Raw genomic sequence first — 18,673 nt, 5'->3', positions numbered from 1 at the left:
GCTTATATTTTAAGATTTTGTAACAATAGACTCGGAAGATATATATATTATTAGAATTGATAACTCTAAAGCTGTATCCCGCACGTGAGAAGTAAAATTCATTGAAAAATAATAATCCTCATATATATAATAGCCAATCGAGAAACGAACGAGTTTCAATAATAAAACTCGCACCACGGCATGATAATCTGATAATATGTTTTTGTGATGTTTAACATGCAGGGAAAGGCTTCATTGTAACAAGGCTGAACTCGATCCGGTAACTCAACTGTTTTACTGGTAAGACCGTGTCATTTCAGGGGAATGAAGAAACGAAAAAATGGTGAACAATGAACGCTACCTACTGGAGTTTAAGGTTAATCCACTGGAGTTAGGGTTACAATTTCAACTGTCAAAATATCACCAAACAGGCAATGGCTTCGTTCAAATGTACAAGAAATTTTCACTCGTCATAACTTCACGGGCGATTTTATAGTTAAAAAGAATAAAATACAAAACTTTCTTTCTTAACAAATCATGTAAGTAAAGTTATTTCACTAGAACAGACAATTTTAAAAACTTTCAGCTTTTCTTTCTTTATATACGAAGAAAAATGTAAGGAAATATTACGCTCAAATTGTCCCACACGTGACAGTAGAACCACTCGAGAGTACTTCTACACATACATGGAATTTGCAAATGCAACGAACATACGCAGACCCATTAACTTGAGCTCGAATGAGAAGGCTTCCGCGGACGGTGAAAAGAACTGCCAACTCATTCCAAAATACCGACCGGTGAAAAGGACTGCCAACTCATTCCAAAATACCGACACGTCCTTCGCTCTACTACCCCCCCCCCCCCCCCCCACTCCCTTCTCATGATCAGACATTATGAAGCATGACTCCCACTACTGTTCGAAGAATCCAGCGAATCGTGCGAGGCTTCTTAAAAGTCCCAAATGAGAGTCTCCCGACGGAGAAGGAAGAATCTGCTGGAATCCTCACCAGCATCAACCGAAGAATCGCCAATAAACATTTTCTTCAAACATTAGCTAAAAATGCATTCGGATTCGTACGATTAAAATCAGCAGAAGCACTACTTAAGCGGTTAACTTATAAAGATTGGTATGAATGATATAGGACAAATTCTGTTCCTCACAAAAGCGGTCAACTTAGACGGGTGGTTAACTTACAGGGATGGTCTATTTTACAGGTGTTTTGTAATATGAAACTCTGCTTAACCACACTAAGTTCAATTGGAACTCACAACAGAAGTGGGAGAAATGTACAGTCTTCGGCGTTTAATTTTATACGGAGTCAGAAGTCCCTCCAGTATGTAAAATGGCACATAGAATTGAAAAGAAGAGCCAGAGCAGAGCTTCCATGAGCTGCCAAGAAAAATTTATCTTTCACATCAATAAAAGTTAAAACTATGTTTCGTTACTGGCTCAAAGCAAACAAACGCTTTTAATTACTTAAAACTAGACACCAAAACCAGACTGATTGTAATTATAGATTCACAACGAATATAAAATAGAATGAATATTTTTCAAGAAAAAAAAAGAGGAAGTTTACAAGCCCAGACATTTTCGAGTCTGCTCTTCAGAAAAACTCAGGGTTTCAAAGAAACTTCCAAACAGACGCATCCAGAACGTGAGTTGCAATTACTTGCTTTATCAGGCACGCAATCAGAGGATGAACCAATCAAAAACATTGGACTCGAGTCATGCTCCTCAAATTTCAGGTTCTAGGGCTCAAACTAAGGGTTGTTGCGAGAGGTTGCTAAACTTTGTTTTGTGCATTGCGTACATAACTACAGTAAGCAAGGACGCAGAGGAGTTTCGGATTTAACGCCCCCTCCTTCCCCGAACCAATAGTTTTAGGCCGCACTTTTAATCTTGATATGTTAACAACATGCAAGGAATGTATAGCCAATGCCACCCTCCCTCCCCCAAAAAAATTCTGGCTAAACTAGTGACAGAAGAATCTCGCTAATCCTGACCTTGGCAATCCAAATATTCATCTACCAATTCATACAGACCAACAAAAGCGTGCAAAGCAAACATTTAGAAACCTAGTTTACATTATCTGCAATCATGTTCTGTTTCAACAATCGAACAAACTATTGTCCGTTTTTCAGGAGAAGGCTCTTCGCCACACCCCCTTCGAACGCAGAGTTCCATTTTACGCGGGGGTGAGCAGCCTTAACTTGGACGTGCATTTTAATGTGCAAAAAAGTCTTAGTGTCCTTTACATCACTTGCTTCACTTGTTTGTTGGCATTTTAGTTATTCTTACATTTTGAAAACTGCCGGTTTTACAAAAAAAAAAATCTATGACCCGAGTATACCTTTTGCCGAGAACAGCGAAATAGAATCATCGGATACCACGTGATGAGGGAGGAGTCAAGTGCCTGCTTGTGAAAAAAAGGACCATATAGTTTTTGCAGCATGTATACATCAACGTTGTGAAACATGCTGCGCGACCACCGTCGATCATAATTCGATGATCCGAAATCAATCGATAACTGACTCCATCAAGTCCGGATTAGCGAAACTCCAAATCACAAATGAAAATGAAATAATAGCGATAAATGAAACACTTACCTTAACAACAACTATAGGATTTTAAAACACCACTTTTTGTTCTCAAAGTCCTGCAAAGAGAAGAAACAGTTATAAATATAATACGAAAGAAGACACATTAAACAAAACAAAAAAAAAGGAAAATACTCAAAAGGGTAGGCAAAAAATATCGACTCAGAAATGTGGAACAATTTAAGCAAAAGTATTACTCACTCTTATAACGAATTAGTTTCAAGGTTGTCCTTTCGCTTTAATTAAGTAAATGGATTCGGCATCCGTTGCTTTTAAAATCCCTACGGAACATTTTGCGCGGGTGAAGTTGGAATTAGAAGAGGAAAAAAACAAAGCAGTTTTTTCTTTTCTGCTTTTAGCCGCAGTAAATCAAGAGGTGGAAAGTAAAGACAATAAATTAACCAACTGTCCAACTGCATGATGTAAACTGCAAGCAATTTGAAGAAAGTGGAACGTTCGTTGCTAGAACACAATTTATACGCATTGAAAATCACCATCCAAACTCTGTGCAAAACCAAAAGGACTAAAATTTTACTAGTCAAGGGAAAAACTCAAAGCGAGGAACGAAATTATTAGACGCGTCCTTAGACTCATTTGTATAAGTTAGTTTTATTTTTTGAAAATTTTCAGAGCAAAACTCTACAAAAAAGCACAAAAAGTTAATAAAAGACCGTTAGAGGAAATTAAGTGGCTATATGTAGAAGTATTTTTTTCTAAATCATCCTAGAAAACAAAATCAACCAATAAAATAGTTTTCACGACAACTTTCATTTATTTACATGAACGTGGTCTGTTGGTTAATTCGGAATTACTGCAGGGCCATGCGGTCATATTGCATATCAAAATGTCCGTCCACCGTCCAGTGAATAATATCCAAGAAACTGAACCTCTCTTAGGCGAATTTCTTCTTAAAATAAAATTAACTGTGGCAATCTTTAAAATACGCACAGTAGATGGGCCTTTTTTTTTTAAAAAAAAGATAAACTAAACTTTCGCTTAGCACCATGTTGCAATTTGCTTTGCTGATTTTCAGTTTTTATTCTATTCTTCTGCGCAGTTGTACTTGTTTATGCATAAAACATTGACCTAATATACATAAAAAGTAGTCGAAAACTTTGTACTGCATAGTGAATAAAATATGACAACGTGTATAAGTACAAATTGAGAATGAAAAAAGGTTAAAAAACCAGCAAACAGCTGTTTCGGCACTCTAAAATACAAGTGCCATCATCAGTGCATTAAAAACGAAGACAGTTTCACCCGACTAAAACACAGTCGAGGCGAACAATGGAATGAGAGACGAGTTGTAAAAGATATGAGAGCAGTACCGGAAACGATGACGTCAAGGTTACGTCAGAACTCAAAAGGTCAGTTGCACTCAGGAGAAACGTCACGCACAAAAAATAAATCAAATAACAGACTTCCAAACATTAGGAAAAGGGGGAATGCTAGACAAATCATTGACGATTAAATTAGCATTTTTCCATATGTAATATGACTCCCAAAAATCTAAATCATGAATGGACGAATACTCGTGAATAACTTTGGCGGAAGAATAAATAAAATTATGACCGCAGGACCAACAATGTTGAGCAATAGAGGAGCGTTTGAGATCCTGTTTTTTGACGTAATTTTCGTGTTCTTTTATCCGGAATTTGAGGGATCGTCGAGTTTGCCCAATGTAGGCCAATTTGCACTGGCAGGAAACACTGTAAATGCCCCATATGTCAAGGTTCTGAACAGGGTGTTTAAGCTGTGAAAATTTTAATTTATTAACAGGAGAAAAAGTGACGGAAAAATGAAACTTTTTTAAGATTTTGGCAAACTGTAGATTTTAGGAAAAAAGGGTAAGACAACGGAACTCGAATAGTTCACAGGAGCAAGTGTTTGATTTTTGTTAGTTGAGCTACATAGCTTCTTATAAATGGTATCAATAATATCTAATGTGAATCCCCGATCCAACGCAATACTTCGTAGGTAATTTGTACTTATACATTTTCATTAGAACTGATTTTTTTTTTTTTTTTGAGCAATCACGATTGCTTATTGTTCTCATTTGACCGTTTTTGATGTTCCGTGCCTTTTTCAGCTTGGACCAGAAGCCTCTGCAGCACCACCGCCCACCGTCCTCTGCAGGCGTCTGCTCCGGTCCCGAGCTATCCGCTTCTCCTGGTCGGAGACGTACATGTCCGACACACACGCACGCTCACACACTCACACACATACACACACGTCTACGTGCATACACACAGGTCTACGCACACACACAAGCTTACACACTTACACACACAACTATGCACATGTAACCGCCCAGGAGGAGAGGCAGGCTTGGGGAGGGGGGACAGGAGCTGTTTCTAGAAACAATAACTCCAATGAGTAGGGTCCTGTCTCAGTTCGTGATTGCGAAAAACATAATTTGAATTCAAAACTTCAGAATTCAATTTTTTTTTTTTTTTTTTTGACAATGAAAATTATTTTTTTAAGTTGACATTTTATTGTTTTTATTTATTTTGGTAAATGCATTAATTCATTTAAAAAATTATTTTTGGCAACAGGAGAAAAAGAAACGATTTTTTTTTTTTTTTGATATGATGTATTTATTTTAATAAGCTTATTAATTTTAATTATTAATTTTTCGTTTTGAAAGCTGTTAAAGAATTTTTTTTAAGGGAAAAAAGCGTATTAGCTGCTTTGTTTCAAAGGTGCTGCTTTTTTTAACGCATCTAATTTTTTCAGATGTGTGAGGAATACTTTATTCCTAGAAATTAGCAAAAATATGTTTGAAACAATTTGCGATTTTAGCTATTTTTGAGACTATTGATCAGGTATTAGAAAGAAGTATGGATATACGGGAAAGTAGGCTCGTATAGTTCTAGACGGAACTTCTTGTTTTTCATTTAAATCAAGCTGTACATAAATAAAATTAAGGAAATAAATTAAAATGCTTAATTTCAAATAGGTTTGTATGAATAATTTACCGTTTACAGATCTAAAATATGAATATTTGCAAACATGAACAATATAAAGCATAAAACGGGACATATCTGACGAACAAGAACAATTATCATTTAAAATAAACTATCATGATTAATAATATTTATTTTCATTACATGCACCCCAATTTTTTGCACCCAAGGCAACTTCAAATAAAACCCAGGTATATAAAAACATAATGGGAAATATCCATGGAGTAATTTGCTCATTAAATCGCCGATTGCGACAGAAAATTTGTATCTATCATGCAAATAAACTTTAATTGGAAGCAAAAGGTCACGGAATAGCATTGAACTAGTATGCACGCATAACTTAAAAAACAAAAAATCCGGTTTTTTCTTAAGAGCTTGTTTGTAACCATTCTTTTACCCCTCATTCCTTCCTATCGTTTTCTTTTTTTTCCCCACTTCAGTCAAAAGAGTGTCATCACTCCGCATTCAAATTTGCAATGTGATTTAATTCCAAATCATAGCGTATGACAATATGGATTAGAAATAAAGCTTGTCCGCAACGTGAAAACAACAAAAAGTAACAGTATAACGGAAGAACACTGACCGCACGAATTCAATGCTTAAAAATAAATCTTTATTTGCAACTCTTATTAAAACTAATACTTTTTACAGTTGTATGCCCATTTAACAATCCTGTTTTGCCCTCAAATATGAAAAAAAGAAAAAATATTAATTTGAATTTTTGTCATCTTGAATTCAAATTATGTTTTTCGCAATCATGAACGTGTGTGTGTATGAACGCGCGTGTGTGTTTGTGTAGGCGCATGTGTGTGGGTGCGTGTGTGTGTATGTATTCATGTGTGTGCGTGTTGTGTATGCAGTACTGTGTGCGTACGCGCGCGTGTGTGTAGGTGTTCGTGTATGTGTGTGTAGACGAGTGTGTGTAGGACATGGATGAAACCTGGAGACGGTTTTCGCTACAGGAGCAGCATCGTGAGGCCGGCCGACGCACACTGTTAAAAAAAACCTGAAAGTTCAGGTAGTTTTCTGACTGATTTTAACAGAATATTTCCGTAATGCTTCAAAACGCATTTTTTCCTTCCAACAACAGAAATATCACGAAAGGAAGGGATGAAAACAGAATTTTTCCATTTCTAGGGTTGCCGCTGTGCTGCACTTTGTTAGTATTCTGATAAGCCTTCAAGTTATGATAAACATCGCTTTTTTATAGTGCTTATTAAATCGCACTGTTACATGTTGTTAATTAAAAGCTTATTTAGAATAACAACTCAGATGCCGTAGTCAAAACAGATAGCTTGCTATTTCATGTCTGGAAACTAGTACTATGTCGAAACTGTTTTTACGCCTTTGGGCTTTGTAAGTTTGGAAAAATGTTTGCGCCATTTTCAGACAGGCAGATGTGTTTTGATCGCCTTGGTGATTTGATGTGGGTTTTACTGAGTCAGTATTAGAATATTATTGCGGTGTATTATTTTGCTCAATACTTCGAAATTCTATTCGTTAGACGACGTTTATTCGTCGTCGTCGACGACAATTCTATTCGTTAGTCATATTGTGTGTTCTATTCGTGAGAATAGTTTTAGGATCTCATGTTATCCATTTAAAATAAAGGCTATTGGATTACTTGTGTCCAGATGCAATGGAGACACTTAAATTTAGCACCGCTGGTCACATGTAAGTATTGTTGAATATCTTTGTACATGTTAATATACAAATTTGATTTTTCTTGTTAATGTGCATTTGATAGAATTCCGATGGTAGCTGATTTAGAATTTATAGAACTACGTATTATAAAGTTACTGTTTTTACTCTAACGCGTTGTATTTTTGAAAGTCATTAAAAAGTTAAATGCCAACATTTTGTATCAACCGGAGATTATCGTGGTGTGCGAGCAAGACAGAAAAAATCACTCAGTTTTTTTTTTTTTTTTTTTTTTTTTTTTGACAGATTGAAGGTAAACATTTTGAATCTCTAAATAAAAGTATTTCTTGCTGTTATATTTCTTGCGAAAAGGCATAGTAGATTGTTAATCTTTGAAAATACAATTACAATTTTGACAAGAATAAGTTTTCTTGACTACTTAGAAATCTGGAAACATTCATTACTCCTTTCGGGATTTCATTTATAATAAAAAATATAAATTATTTAATTTATTTTCTTAGGATCTCATCCAACAACTTATTTGAGATTATTGCAAGTTTCTTGTAAAAACATTTCGGGTAAAACGAACTGATTGATATGTTTAGCTTAAGTATAATGCTTATGCACTAAAAATCTATGCTGCTATTCCAATGAGTGAAAAATGCGGAAATCACCGAGGGGGGGGGGGATATACATCATCTGAGCAAAAAATTCTTCACGTATATGTCAATGATTCTGTTTTTAAACACAGTAAATTGGTATGCGGTACTCTCCATCAGGTATATTATTCCATGATAAAGTCAACCGGTTTTTGATGGTATTTTATTTGACTCAATCTGCAAATAAAAATATTCTATTTTTCATGTATGCTTTTCCATGCCACGCCAGAATATGTACGAGGAGATGTGGAAGAAAATATCGAACAGTATCAGCATCAAAAATTGGTGTTATATTTAAATCCACTAGTTTCCTTGCTGGTACTTTTCGATTATTTTTATTCATCTGAAGGTGCAAATTTCGAGATAGATGCCTTGAAAGGTAAGTTATCAAGTAAAAATTTCACTTAAAATATATGAGTAATAAATACAAATTAAAACAATAATAGTTTTTGAATAGTTAACTATTTTTCTATATATATCATTTTAAACATAGGATAGAAAAACGAGAATGAAATTTCAGTAAAATATGTGAAAATGAGAAACGAAAAAATAGCGCAACGAAAAATCAAGAACCGAAAGTTCTGTAAAGACACAGAAAATATAAAAACGGAAAAATAGATGAACGGAAAATTTAAAAACGGAAAAATAGATCAACGGAAAGAAGAGAAATGGAATTTTCGTTAAATCACGTAAAATTTATAAATGGAAGAACAGAACTAAACGGAGAAATGAGAAATGGAACTTCTGTTAAGTCACGGAAAATAATGTAACGGAAACGTAATATTTACGGCAACTTTGCTGCCGGTACTTTATCCGTTATTTTCAGGAAATTTTTTTAACAGTGCACAGTGGGGCATTTGAGCCAAAAAGCTGGCCATAAATCAAATTTTCCAAATATAATGATTATTCTGCTAGTTTTTCATTAAAAAATGGTTGCTAATAATAAACTCGGGCAAGTTATATGTATACTCTTAATTTTGCTTGCTCAAACACAACCCGTAAAAGGAAACCAAACAATTTAACAATGTTGAAGTACATATTTACTAACTTTAAACAGACATTCGACACAGTGAAATGTACAAAAAATTAAAGCAGAGCAAATTAATTATAGTTTTGCTGTTTTACACGTACATGGGATGATGGTGATGAAAGTCTACAAACTTTTATCATCAGTATCACTATCTTCAAAACAAAAAGATTTTAAAAATTTTATGGCTTCCTTCGATATCGTTTGCCTCTTTCTCTTCATGTTAGATGATCAAATATGGATCAGAAGTTAACAAGAGTCGATTTAAAACGTCTTCGTTACAATCCTTTCTGGAAATTTTTCTGGTGAATTTTTCTCTGTACTGCCGAAAATGCTTGTTTCTGGCTTCTGCGGCCTCTTCGGACCACTGACCGATTGGTAACAAGGCATGCGATATAATACTCAGAGCATGAACTAGTATCTTGTGGACTGTTGGTGACATAGGTTGCCAGGCATGCAAATTTACATAATACTTCGCAGTATCCATGGTATACATGCCAAATTACTCCACATTTATGTCGAAACCCGAAGATATCACCTCCAATATTATTTTAAATCGGAGAATTAGTTCTAAATCTATCCCTGTAATGGCAGCTGCTTCATTCACGTCACCAAAAAATCTACGAGACGTGTTTCCATCATTCGTGTTTCCATAGCCAACTTTAGGTACGTCAACCAGCAAATGTATTTAGATGAAAGCAAGCGAATGCTTCAGTTTTCTCCGTTTGATTGGAGAGTTCGGTCGAACTTGATGGAAACATTAAATGGAGCATATGCAAGCGTTTGAACTATTTTTACTTAATTTCAAATTTTAGTTTCTTTACCATTTGAGTGCGACAGAGAGCTATCACGCGTCTCTTGTGCTTCGCCTGAAATGCGAGTGACACAAAAAGTGCAAAGGCGCTTCTGTCAGTTGCTACAGTGAGTTACGTCGCATCGTAAAAAAAATTACGGAATTAAAATATGAAAATTTGCGCTCCAAGTAAAAAAAGAACTCACGAAATTTGCACAGAAAAACTCTCTTGCGATAAGTGAACATCAAAATATTTTTGCTGGTAAAATTTACCGTACATGTAATAGTTAGAGTTAATTGCAGACGTTTCTACAATTTTTAAAAAATAAAATAAATTAAAAATAACCGTGCATTTTAGCATAAGGAAAAGAAAATTCTTCAGCACTAAAACGATTAATGTACATTGTATCCTTATCAAACAACTAGATTTTACTGGAAGAAAAACGATCTTTTGTTAATCTGAGACATGTTCTCTAAACGATATTTTTCTGATCTTTTGATTGATTTAGCGTTACGAATGTTGTGATACTGTTGTGATAGAAAAAGACATTTTAAATTTTGTTAATTCTTTTGGACAAAGTTTCAGTGGGAAAAATGAATTTCAGCATGCAGAGTTAAATGCAGAAGGAAATTAAATGCTGATCCTAGTGTAAGACTGAAACTGTCAGACAAGACATTTGAGCCAAACTTAGGAATTACTTCTTCCACAACCATTCCATTAAGGATTTTTCCAAAGTGAGCTGTACCTCAAAGAATTTCACTCTGTTTTTTTTTTTTCTTTTATAATAATGTTTTAGCTATCATTTTAGCTTGTGGCAATGTTTGTACTCCTATATTTTTGATTATTACTTTTCTTTTTCAAAAAAAATACTGTGTGTGGGGGGGGGAGAGAGGGTGCTTGTCCCTTAGCACTTACTGCACAAGGGGTTCGCTAAACTTGTACAGATTTTGAAAGGTGTTCGCAAGACAAAAAATGTTGAGAACAGCTGATTTAAGGTTTTAGTGCAAAAAAAAAAAAAAAAAAAAAAAAAAAAAAACCAGCAGAATTGGCATCCGAGTTTGGAAGTAAATGGAAGAGGATAACTGAGACACCCAATTCGTAGGAAAATTAATAGTGCACACTTTTTTTTTAAGCTATGAAATTTGTCAGATGCCATGTTGTCGGATGATCTTGCGAGCCCGCCGTAAATGCAACTTCACACACACGCAACGGTTTCGAGCCACGTTTACTCCTCAGCCTCGGAAGAAGCATCCCTCCACGCCGCTCTCCTCCAATCGGAGAGACGATTAAAATCTTCCGCTGCGCGGGAACTAATAGTCGGGCGATGTCTCCCTCCTAACCCGCAGAATGAATCTTCGGGGCGAACAGGTGCGCGCGACATCTTTACAAGGGACGCCGCTCTTCGGGTGGACAACGCAAATTGGATATCACCATTTGTCACCTGGTTGGTTGCACCCAAACGGCAGAACAAATTACTTTTATTCCGAATTTGCAATCAGGCTGCCGATGGGCGAGCGAGATGGAATGTGGAAACATTAAAATGGTACATATTACTCGCAGCGGATGCTCACTGACGCCGAGCATTTAAAACGGCTTATGGTATTTAAGCAGACATTCAAACTTTTGATATAAGGGAGAAACTATTTTTGAATGTATTAGGAGGACCAGAAGGTAATGTCAATTTCTTTTCAGATAAATAAAATTTGACCATGTATTTTATCCTTAATCAAATATGTAATCATCAGGGGCACACCGATGAGAGGTCTCTGTGACTTTCAAAAAATTTCCTGATTCGGCAGATTTTGTCTAAGGATTCGGCGAAATTTTGAGATTTATTAGGCAAAATATGGAGTTTCATTCAGAAAAATTATCATCATTCGGCGAAATTCGGAGGTTTATTCGGCAAGATTTGGAGTTTCATCCGGCAAATTAAGAATTTCCGCCCTCCCAAAAAGTTAGATCGGAGAGCCCCTGGTAATCGGCCTCGTTACTGAAGTCTTAGAGTGCGGAATTTTTTAACTCCGATCAATAAAAATCAATTAGTTTGGAAGCAAAATATCTGGGAAAGGCATTTTGGATATCTGCCACATTTTCAAGTGTTTTGCATATAGGTGCAATGTTGGGTGAGTATGCTGGATGAGGCAAAACACAACCTTTAATTTTTCCCACGTTCCTCTTGAGCAGCGAAATCTTGTCTTATTATGCTTCAGAATCACGCCTTTTTTTGGCGAGCTATTTCCCAGCACCAAACTATTTGATTATCCTTTATTTTGATCCCAGGAACAAACTTGGCTCTGTTACACTCGACCTAACACTTTAAAAACTCATTAGCATCTTGCTTCAAGCGAAATTACGACTTTTTTGTGAATGAATCAAAGCTAAAACTTGGACAACATTGAACAAGCAATCTAAAGCACAGTCTAAAAAAAATTTCTTATTCAAGCATACGCCTATCCACGATTAATCCAAAACATTAAAGGCGAAGAAACCTTTGCACTTCGAAGTACGCGATAATACGGAAACAAATCTCTCCATCCGGCGTCGGATGTGGCCATCTCCACTGTCATCGAATGACAAAGATGAAAACGATAAAAAAAAAAAAAAAAAAAAAAAAAAAACGTACCATTAGTGTAGCGCTGTCATTCGGCTGGAACAAAAGAAAAACGCCCAGTTCTAATAACTTTCTATGTGTCCATCCGATAGGACAAATGGCCATAAACAAAAGGCTAAATCATCGCATAAATCATCCGCCGACGGATTTATGGATGTTGGTAGGATCCTCAAACAAACAGCCTTTTTTTTTTCTTGAGGACATTTTTCAATGGTGCATTCTTCCTTTATATGTATTTTCATTCTGACGTGCACATAGAAAATTTCGAAACTTAAAAACCAAGAGTTATAGTTATGATGCCATAAATCCCTGAAATTTTCATTCCCTAAAAATATTTTTTGGTCGGAGAAGATCCAGTTTTTAGGTACAGGCGCAACTCAAGATTTGTTACTGTCAAATCATTGTAAATCAGACAGTATTTGCTATTCATGGATCTCTTTACAAGAAAGAAAACAATAGTAATGCAGGGCTCATAGCAAGTGAAAAAAAAATATATAGGAGTTTAACAGGAAAAATATAGGAGTTAGATAGCAAAATAATATAGGAGTTTGATAGCAAAATATATGGGATTTTAAAAGAAAAAATATAGGAGTTTGATGGAAAACCAATAGGAATTTCAAAAACGTATAGCATCTAGCATGTTTGGAGCCCTAAAAAAATATAAAAAACATTAAAAAAAAAAACAGAAATCCAGTATAAATACAATTCCAGAATGCATGAAGTCATAGCAATGAAAAGAGTCAAAGAAGTGAGAGCAAATGAATTTTTGTATCCATGGTTACTTATATGAATCCTGTTCGTTTAAGACAACTTTGATTCAACTAAGCAAAATCGTGTGTGTGTATGTTTTTTTTTTCTTTTTAATTTCTTTTTTAAACGTGGAATTCACCATACAATTTCAGAGAACTTTATTAAATTTTTGGTCAAAGATGATATCATAAGAAGTATATCGCCAAATTATCCGTTCTCTGATTATTTACAGAATTTTTTCCCAAAACAGCATGAAAAAGCAATTATAAAATTCAGATTTTAGCTTACGTACTTCGGAAAATACATCTCTTGTTGATTGCTAAAACTAGGTAATAATTAATTTGAACATTCTTTTTTCAATGTCTTAAATCTACCCATAGTTCTCAATATTGGTACGTTATTGCTTCAATGCTAACAATAACGATGAAAAGTTGAAAAGTCCATTTAACTAAATGTTTCTCTCGTCTTACTGGTTTTGTTGGACATATCAAGAGAAAATCGTTACAAAAAGTGTGCAACACTCTACCTCCCCATCGTTTCACTATTTAGAGAAAAAGAAACTAATTTTTTTAAACGAAGGCAAAGAAAAAAGACTGCGCTAATGCATCACATTTTTGGGTAATTGGTCAGCCTCATAGGCTTGATTCATTTAAGCCGCAAGTTTGATTCAAATATTCTGTAATTTTTTTAAGTTAAAACTGGATTTCATTTCACTTTTGAGGAATTGATTCATTAAAGTGACTGATTCAATTACCTGGCGCTCACTGTAGCGGCATTATCCATAACTTACAGTTAATGTGTGTATTTATATGCACACATATGAATAAAGGGTGAATTTTACCTAGTCTGCCAAACGAAAGGGGGTGTTAGAGAGCCTAAGTGGAGCATAGATCCATCTATTATCCTCTCCAATTTGTAACTGTAACGTAGTAGATAGAAAAAAAATGAGTGGAAAAAAAAAGTTCTGAGAAGAACGAATTTTGAAATCTTCGGAAAATCTACATACAAAATAAGTACAAATTTGAATAAAGCAGACAAAATCCTATAAAATGACACTTTTTTCACTGAAGTAGTAAGAAAAGGACTTAATTGAAAACAAGTTTAAAGTTGAAAGTAAATCTAACTTCATTGGTAAAACCATCTATTTTGTATATTTCATAAAAATAATCAAACAGAAGTTTCGTACAAATGCCAACATTAAAGATGTAAGAATGCACAGTGCAGGGGAGAAAGAAGAAGAAAAATTGATCAAAAGTTTTGTTATTTTTGGGTAGAATTTAACATTCAACGAAGAAAATATAGGAGTTAGTGAGAAAATATAGGAAATATAGGAGATATAGGAGGACTATGAGCCCTGTAATGCTTCAGAACCTGTTTTTTTAAGTAATTTTTTGAATAACAAAAGAAAAAAAAATGTGATTTATTTATTTTTCGCCGATAGCGGCATAAACATTTTACTTGCGGCGGAATGACGTTTTGCTTTTGAAGTTTAATGAAGAATTAATTAAAATTATGGCGTACCCACAACAATATCGCTTAAAAATAAAATATATGACACTGCGATTTGCCATGTTAAAAAAAAAAAAAAAAAAAGAGGAGGGGTTCTGATTTCAATGCAACAACAAACTGTGGTTTAGAATCATGCCCCTAATTAGTTAACATTATATATTCATGAGAATTTTAATTAGAATTCAGTTGAGGAAAATTAATTATTCAAATAAACCATATTCTGGCCAGAGGGAGGATAGATCCCATGGCTTTTGCGTTATTAGCAGGACGCTATTGCCAACAGAGCTACTGAGTTTAAATCTTTGTATGCTATACATTAAGGCAAAACGTAATAATGCAGCAAAATAAATTGAAATCGATGCTTCTATTTTGTTAAAATATTTTTTGAAAAAAAAAAAGTTATACTGCGAAAAAAATGTTAAAATTAATATAATGTGTCCTGATATTAACAGCAGAAGGGTCATTCCACAAAAAAACGGTTAAAATAATTTAAACGGGCGGGCAATGAACAAAATTTGATTGCTTAAGAAATGAAAAACTTATATGTGACTAACTTCTTAAACAAAAAATTTCGTCATAAAATTATTTCTTTACTAGGAAATATAGGAACCGTCACATGCGGGACAAAATGGAATGGTCGTTTTCAGTGGAATGACCGTACACATAACTTTTTTTCAACGTTTTAAATTATTATTTCGCAACAAATGAAATATATTTCCTTCACATTGCAACCTTAGTTTTCAAAATCTACAAATTATTTCGTCATTGCAATATTATAGAATATTATGCTTACAGCAAACTACAAGAAGTTAACTTTGAATGCCCCGCACGTGACGCATGCAAATAAATTACATTTTAAGTAATTAAATTATTTAATGAAAACCGAATTAACATCATGAGAAGTCTCTCGTACCCCCTATGCAGTGGCACTCAAGTTATAGGTTTGCTGTAGGAACGCCGTTTTCAATGCAAAAGAAATGAAATTATGTGTGAAAAGACATCATTTGTGCAATTTGACGTAGTTACTTCTTATTTTACTTTTTATGCACACAAAAGTATTCAAAGTTTCATGTTCTTCGGTTTTTCCCCGTTATTGGGAAGCTAGAAAACCTGCTTTACTTTTAATTCTATATTTTATATAGTGTATTTTGTTTTGTGTTTCAGTCAAGGAAAAGTTGCCTCTGTGTCTCTTATATTGAAAATTTTTAAAAAAAGAAAAAAAAAAAAAACCTATCCCTGCTGACTTACTTCTAGAAATGTGGAAAATCAATGCCAATAAACACTTTTGGGCCAATCCATTTGAAATCACCCAAAAAGAATAAAATTTGTTGCTCAACATTTTTGATTTTCCTAATTTTTTTACTAGTTATTTTCCACTACTAAGTGAGTTCAAAAATGTTAAAAGAAAGTTTTTCAGGCTCATACTTTTTTTTACGCGCCATTTTAAGTTTGCCTAGTAGCCGTTTTGGGACCAAAAACAAGTTTTACGTAAATGCATCTAACTCGGTTAATTTTACAGCTATCAAGACAGTGGCGCCGACTCCATGGGGCTTGAGGGGGCCCGAGCCCCCTCAAAAATATTTTTGAGGGGGCAGAGCCCCCCCCAATAAATCAAGAAAATTATAAGTTACATTATGCTTTCTAAACTCATAAATTTATCTTTTATTTGAAGATAGTTTACCTTGTAAAATATATTCAGTAATGAGTTAAAACAAATAATTATTACAGTTGTGTAAGCAGGTTAACTGAAAACGAGTGGTGCGAATGATGATAGTGTTACAGTGCTGCGAGTACTGTAAAAATTTGTCCCAGTGCGCGAACTTACTAGAGTCCCTATATAAAAGCTATGCTTCATAGCGTAGCTTCTATATAGGGTCTCTAGAACTTACGGGTCAAGTCTGTTGCCGGTGGGCAGCGCTGCGGCGCGCTCACCTAAGTGTTGCTGATCTGGAAAAATATATATGAGAGTTTGATTTGTATATAAAATTGGAGGCGTGATAGTTTTGAATACTTTTGGGAATCGTGTTTAAAAGAAAACCTTCACAAAATGATGATCCTTCCCTTCCTCAGAATCGACGTGTACCAAAGAAGTATGAAAACAATGAAGGCAGCTTACCGCACACTTTCAAAATCCCAAAGGAAAACATTTGACTCGCGCTACTTATGCGAAATAGCTATAACACGATTTTTTCTCCAGTATTCAGACCTAACGCGAATTCCTCACCGCAATACGAAAATTCTCGGAAGGGAATCGTGGTGTGTTCGTATCAGCTTTGTTATTGGCTACTAAAAATTTTTTTTTTCATGAATGGATCTTTATCCTTTTAGCATCGCTGAGAGTAGAAGTTCCCTTTTCATTTTAAATGCGAAAGTTAATGAAATATAATGACACCTAAGAGCGCTGTTTCATCTAAAGTTTGTGAAGATAAAAAGAGAAAGTTTCATGACAATTAAAGAAAAGCTAGAGCTTCTTGAAAAGCTGATGGTCAACTAAAAAATGCGTTGAAGGTAGCACGAGAATTAGGTATGAGTGATTCTTCCGTACATACAATTACAAGTCAAGAAAAGGAAATCCGTAAAAATTCACCGAGTAGTGTCTTGCAAAAATTTATGAAAATGGAAACTGCTCATGTAGTGTGTACGAATAATTGATCGACTGTACAGTACAACTAAAGATGCATTTGCTTTTCTTACTATATACTGTATCTACCGTATACCGGTTTATTTTTTCTTTCTTTCCCATTAATCATTGATTTTGTACATCGTAGCAGTATTTTATGTTGAATAAAACGTTTTTTTTTTAAAATACAAGTAAACATTCAGTTCTTTATGTAAGAGACAGTAATGTACAGTTAGTTAAGAGATGGTTTTTAACAGTTTGAGGGGGTGTTTACAAGTGTCTAAAATAATTGGGTACGTTTATAAAAAAATTTACACATACCGTTTTCCACAACGCGAAAATTCGACCTTCGCGAGAGGTCTTGGAATGCACCCCTCGCGTAAGACGGGAGTTGACTGTACTACAAGGCAATATACATTGAGGTTTGTAAAATGGTGCAATTTTGCATTATTGGGCGATTTACATCAACTGGACGCACACAGGTCATTGCAGTTGAACAAGAGTTCTTGCTTTTATTAAACAGAGGTGAAAGAGAAGAGAACATTTTGAAAAATCAACTGAGTTTTTCAAAAATGACCTAGACATTGAGAGACTGCGTTTACACTTGAATATGTTAGCCGATATCACTAATGTAAAAACAACTGGTCGTAAAAAGCATGCGTAAATTAAATTTCCTTTTTACAAAAATACTGTGTGTGTTTGTATTTATTTCTTCTGTTTTTCGAAGTCAGAAAATATGTATCGGGCTTGTCGAGTTTTCGAGGTTCTAATGTTGATAATATGATTTTAAAAAAACTTTAAAACTCACTATTTTTCATCTCAAATTTAGAATATTTCCTGCGGCATGCCCCCTTTCCCCCGATATTTTTTAAGTCGGCGTCTCTGGCAGTGCCCTTCAATGCAAGTCAAGCGCCCTACCTTTTCCATGCCTAGCTACGGCACTGCATGACTCCCCATAAAATAGAACAAAAAAATGTCTCTTACTAAGACAAGTGACATGATCTAGTTGAACCAGAAAAATTTGTATACCAATTTTTGGATTGTTTTACTTTGAAAACGCCATGCCACATACTGTTTGTTTTTTAAATTATACACACCAGAAAATATGTAAATTGGCATTTTCAAGGCACAACAATCGACCTTTATTTGGGGGGGGAACCTCCATGGGATTACATAACCCCCCTAAACCCCCGGTGATGACTGGGCCAGCCCCCCCAATGATTTTTGCAAGTCGGCGCCCCTGTATCAAGACAAAATAAAATCCTACATCATCAGAATGATGCCCTAGATATCATTTGCTTGCAAAATATTATTTAAATGGTGAGAAAGGTGAAGAAAAAAAAATTCACAACTACAAACTGAAAATTAGCATAAAATACGAGTTTTAGTGCTGCAAAATTAGTAAAAGGAGAGAGTCTCAGCTCTTTTTTTTTTTTTTTTTTCTTATTTGGCCAACTTTAATGCACTATAACTCTAGTATCAGTTGAGTCTCAGTCGTCAAATTGCTATCATATTTTCA

At 34.8% G+C, this 18,673-nt stretch overlaps 1 protein-coding gene across 1 annotated transcript in view; it reads right to left on the bottom strand.

Annotated features, from left to right (window-relative positions):
* The window catches only part of LOC129221107 (tyrosine-protein phosphatase Lar-like), a 281,893-nt gene that overhangs the window by 216,649 nt on the left and 46,571 nt on the right, over positions 1-18,673 (bottom strand). The window contains exon 2 of the mRNA XM_054855554.1: positions 2,587-2,636. The gene's annotated coding sequence lies outside the window, so the exon portion shown is untranslated. The remainder of the gene's footprint in view (positions 1-2,586; positions 2,637-18,673) is intronic.

The sequence above is a fragment of the Uloborus diversus genome, chromosome 4 (assembly GCF_026930045.1).
Source record: "Uloborus diversus isolate 005 chromosome 4, Udiv.v.3.1, whole genome shotgun sequence".
Taxonomy (NCBI): Eukaryota; Metazoa; Arthropoda; class Arachnida; order Araneae; family Uloboridae; genus Uloborus; species Uloborus diversus.
The sequence above is the reverse complement of the archived record's forward strand: the minus strand, read 5'-3'. Positions and strand labels throughout refer to the sequence as shown.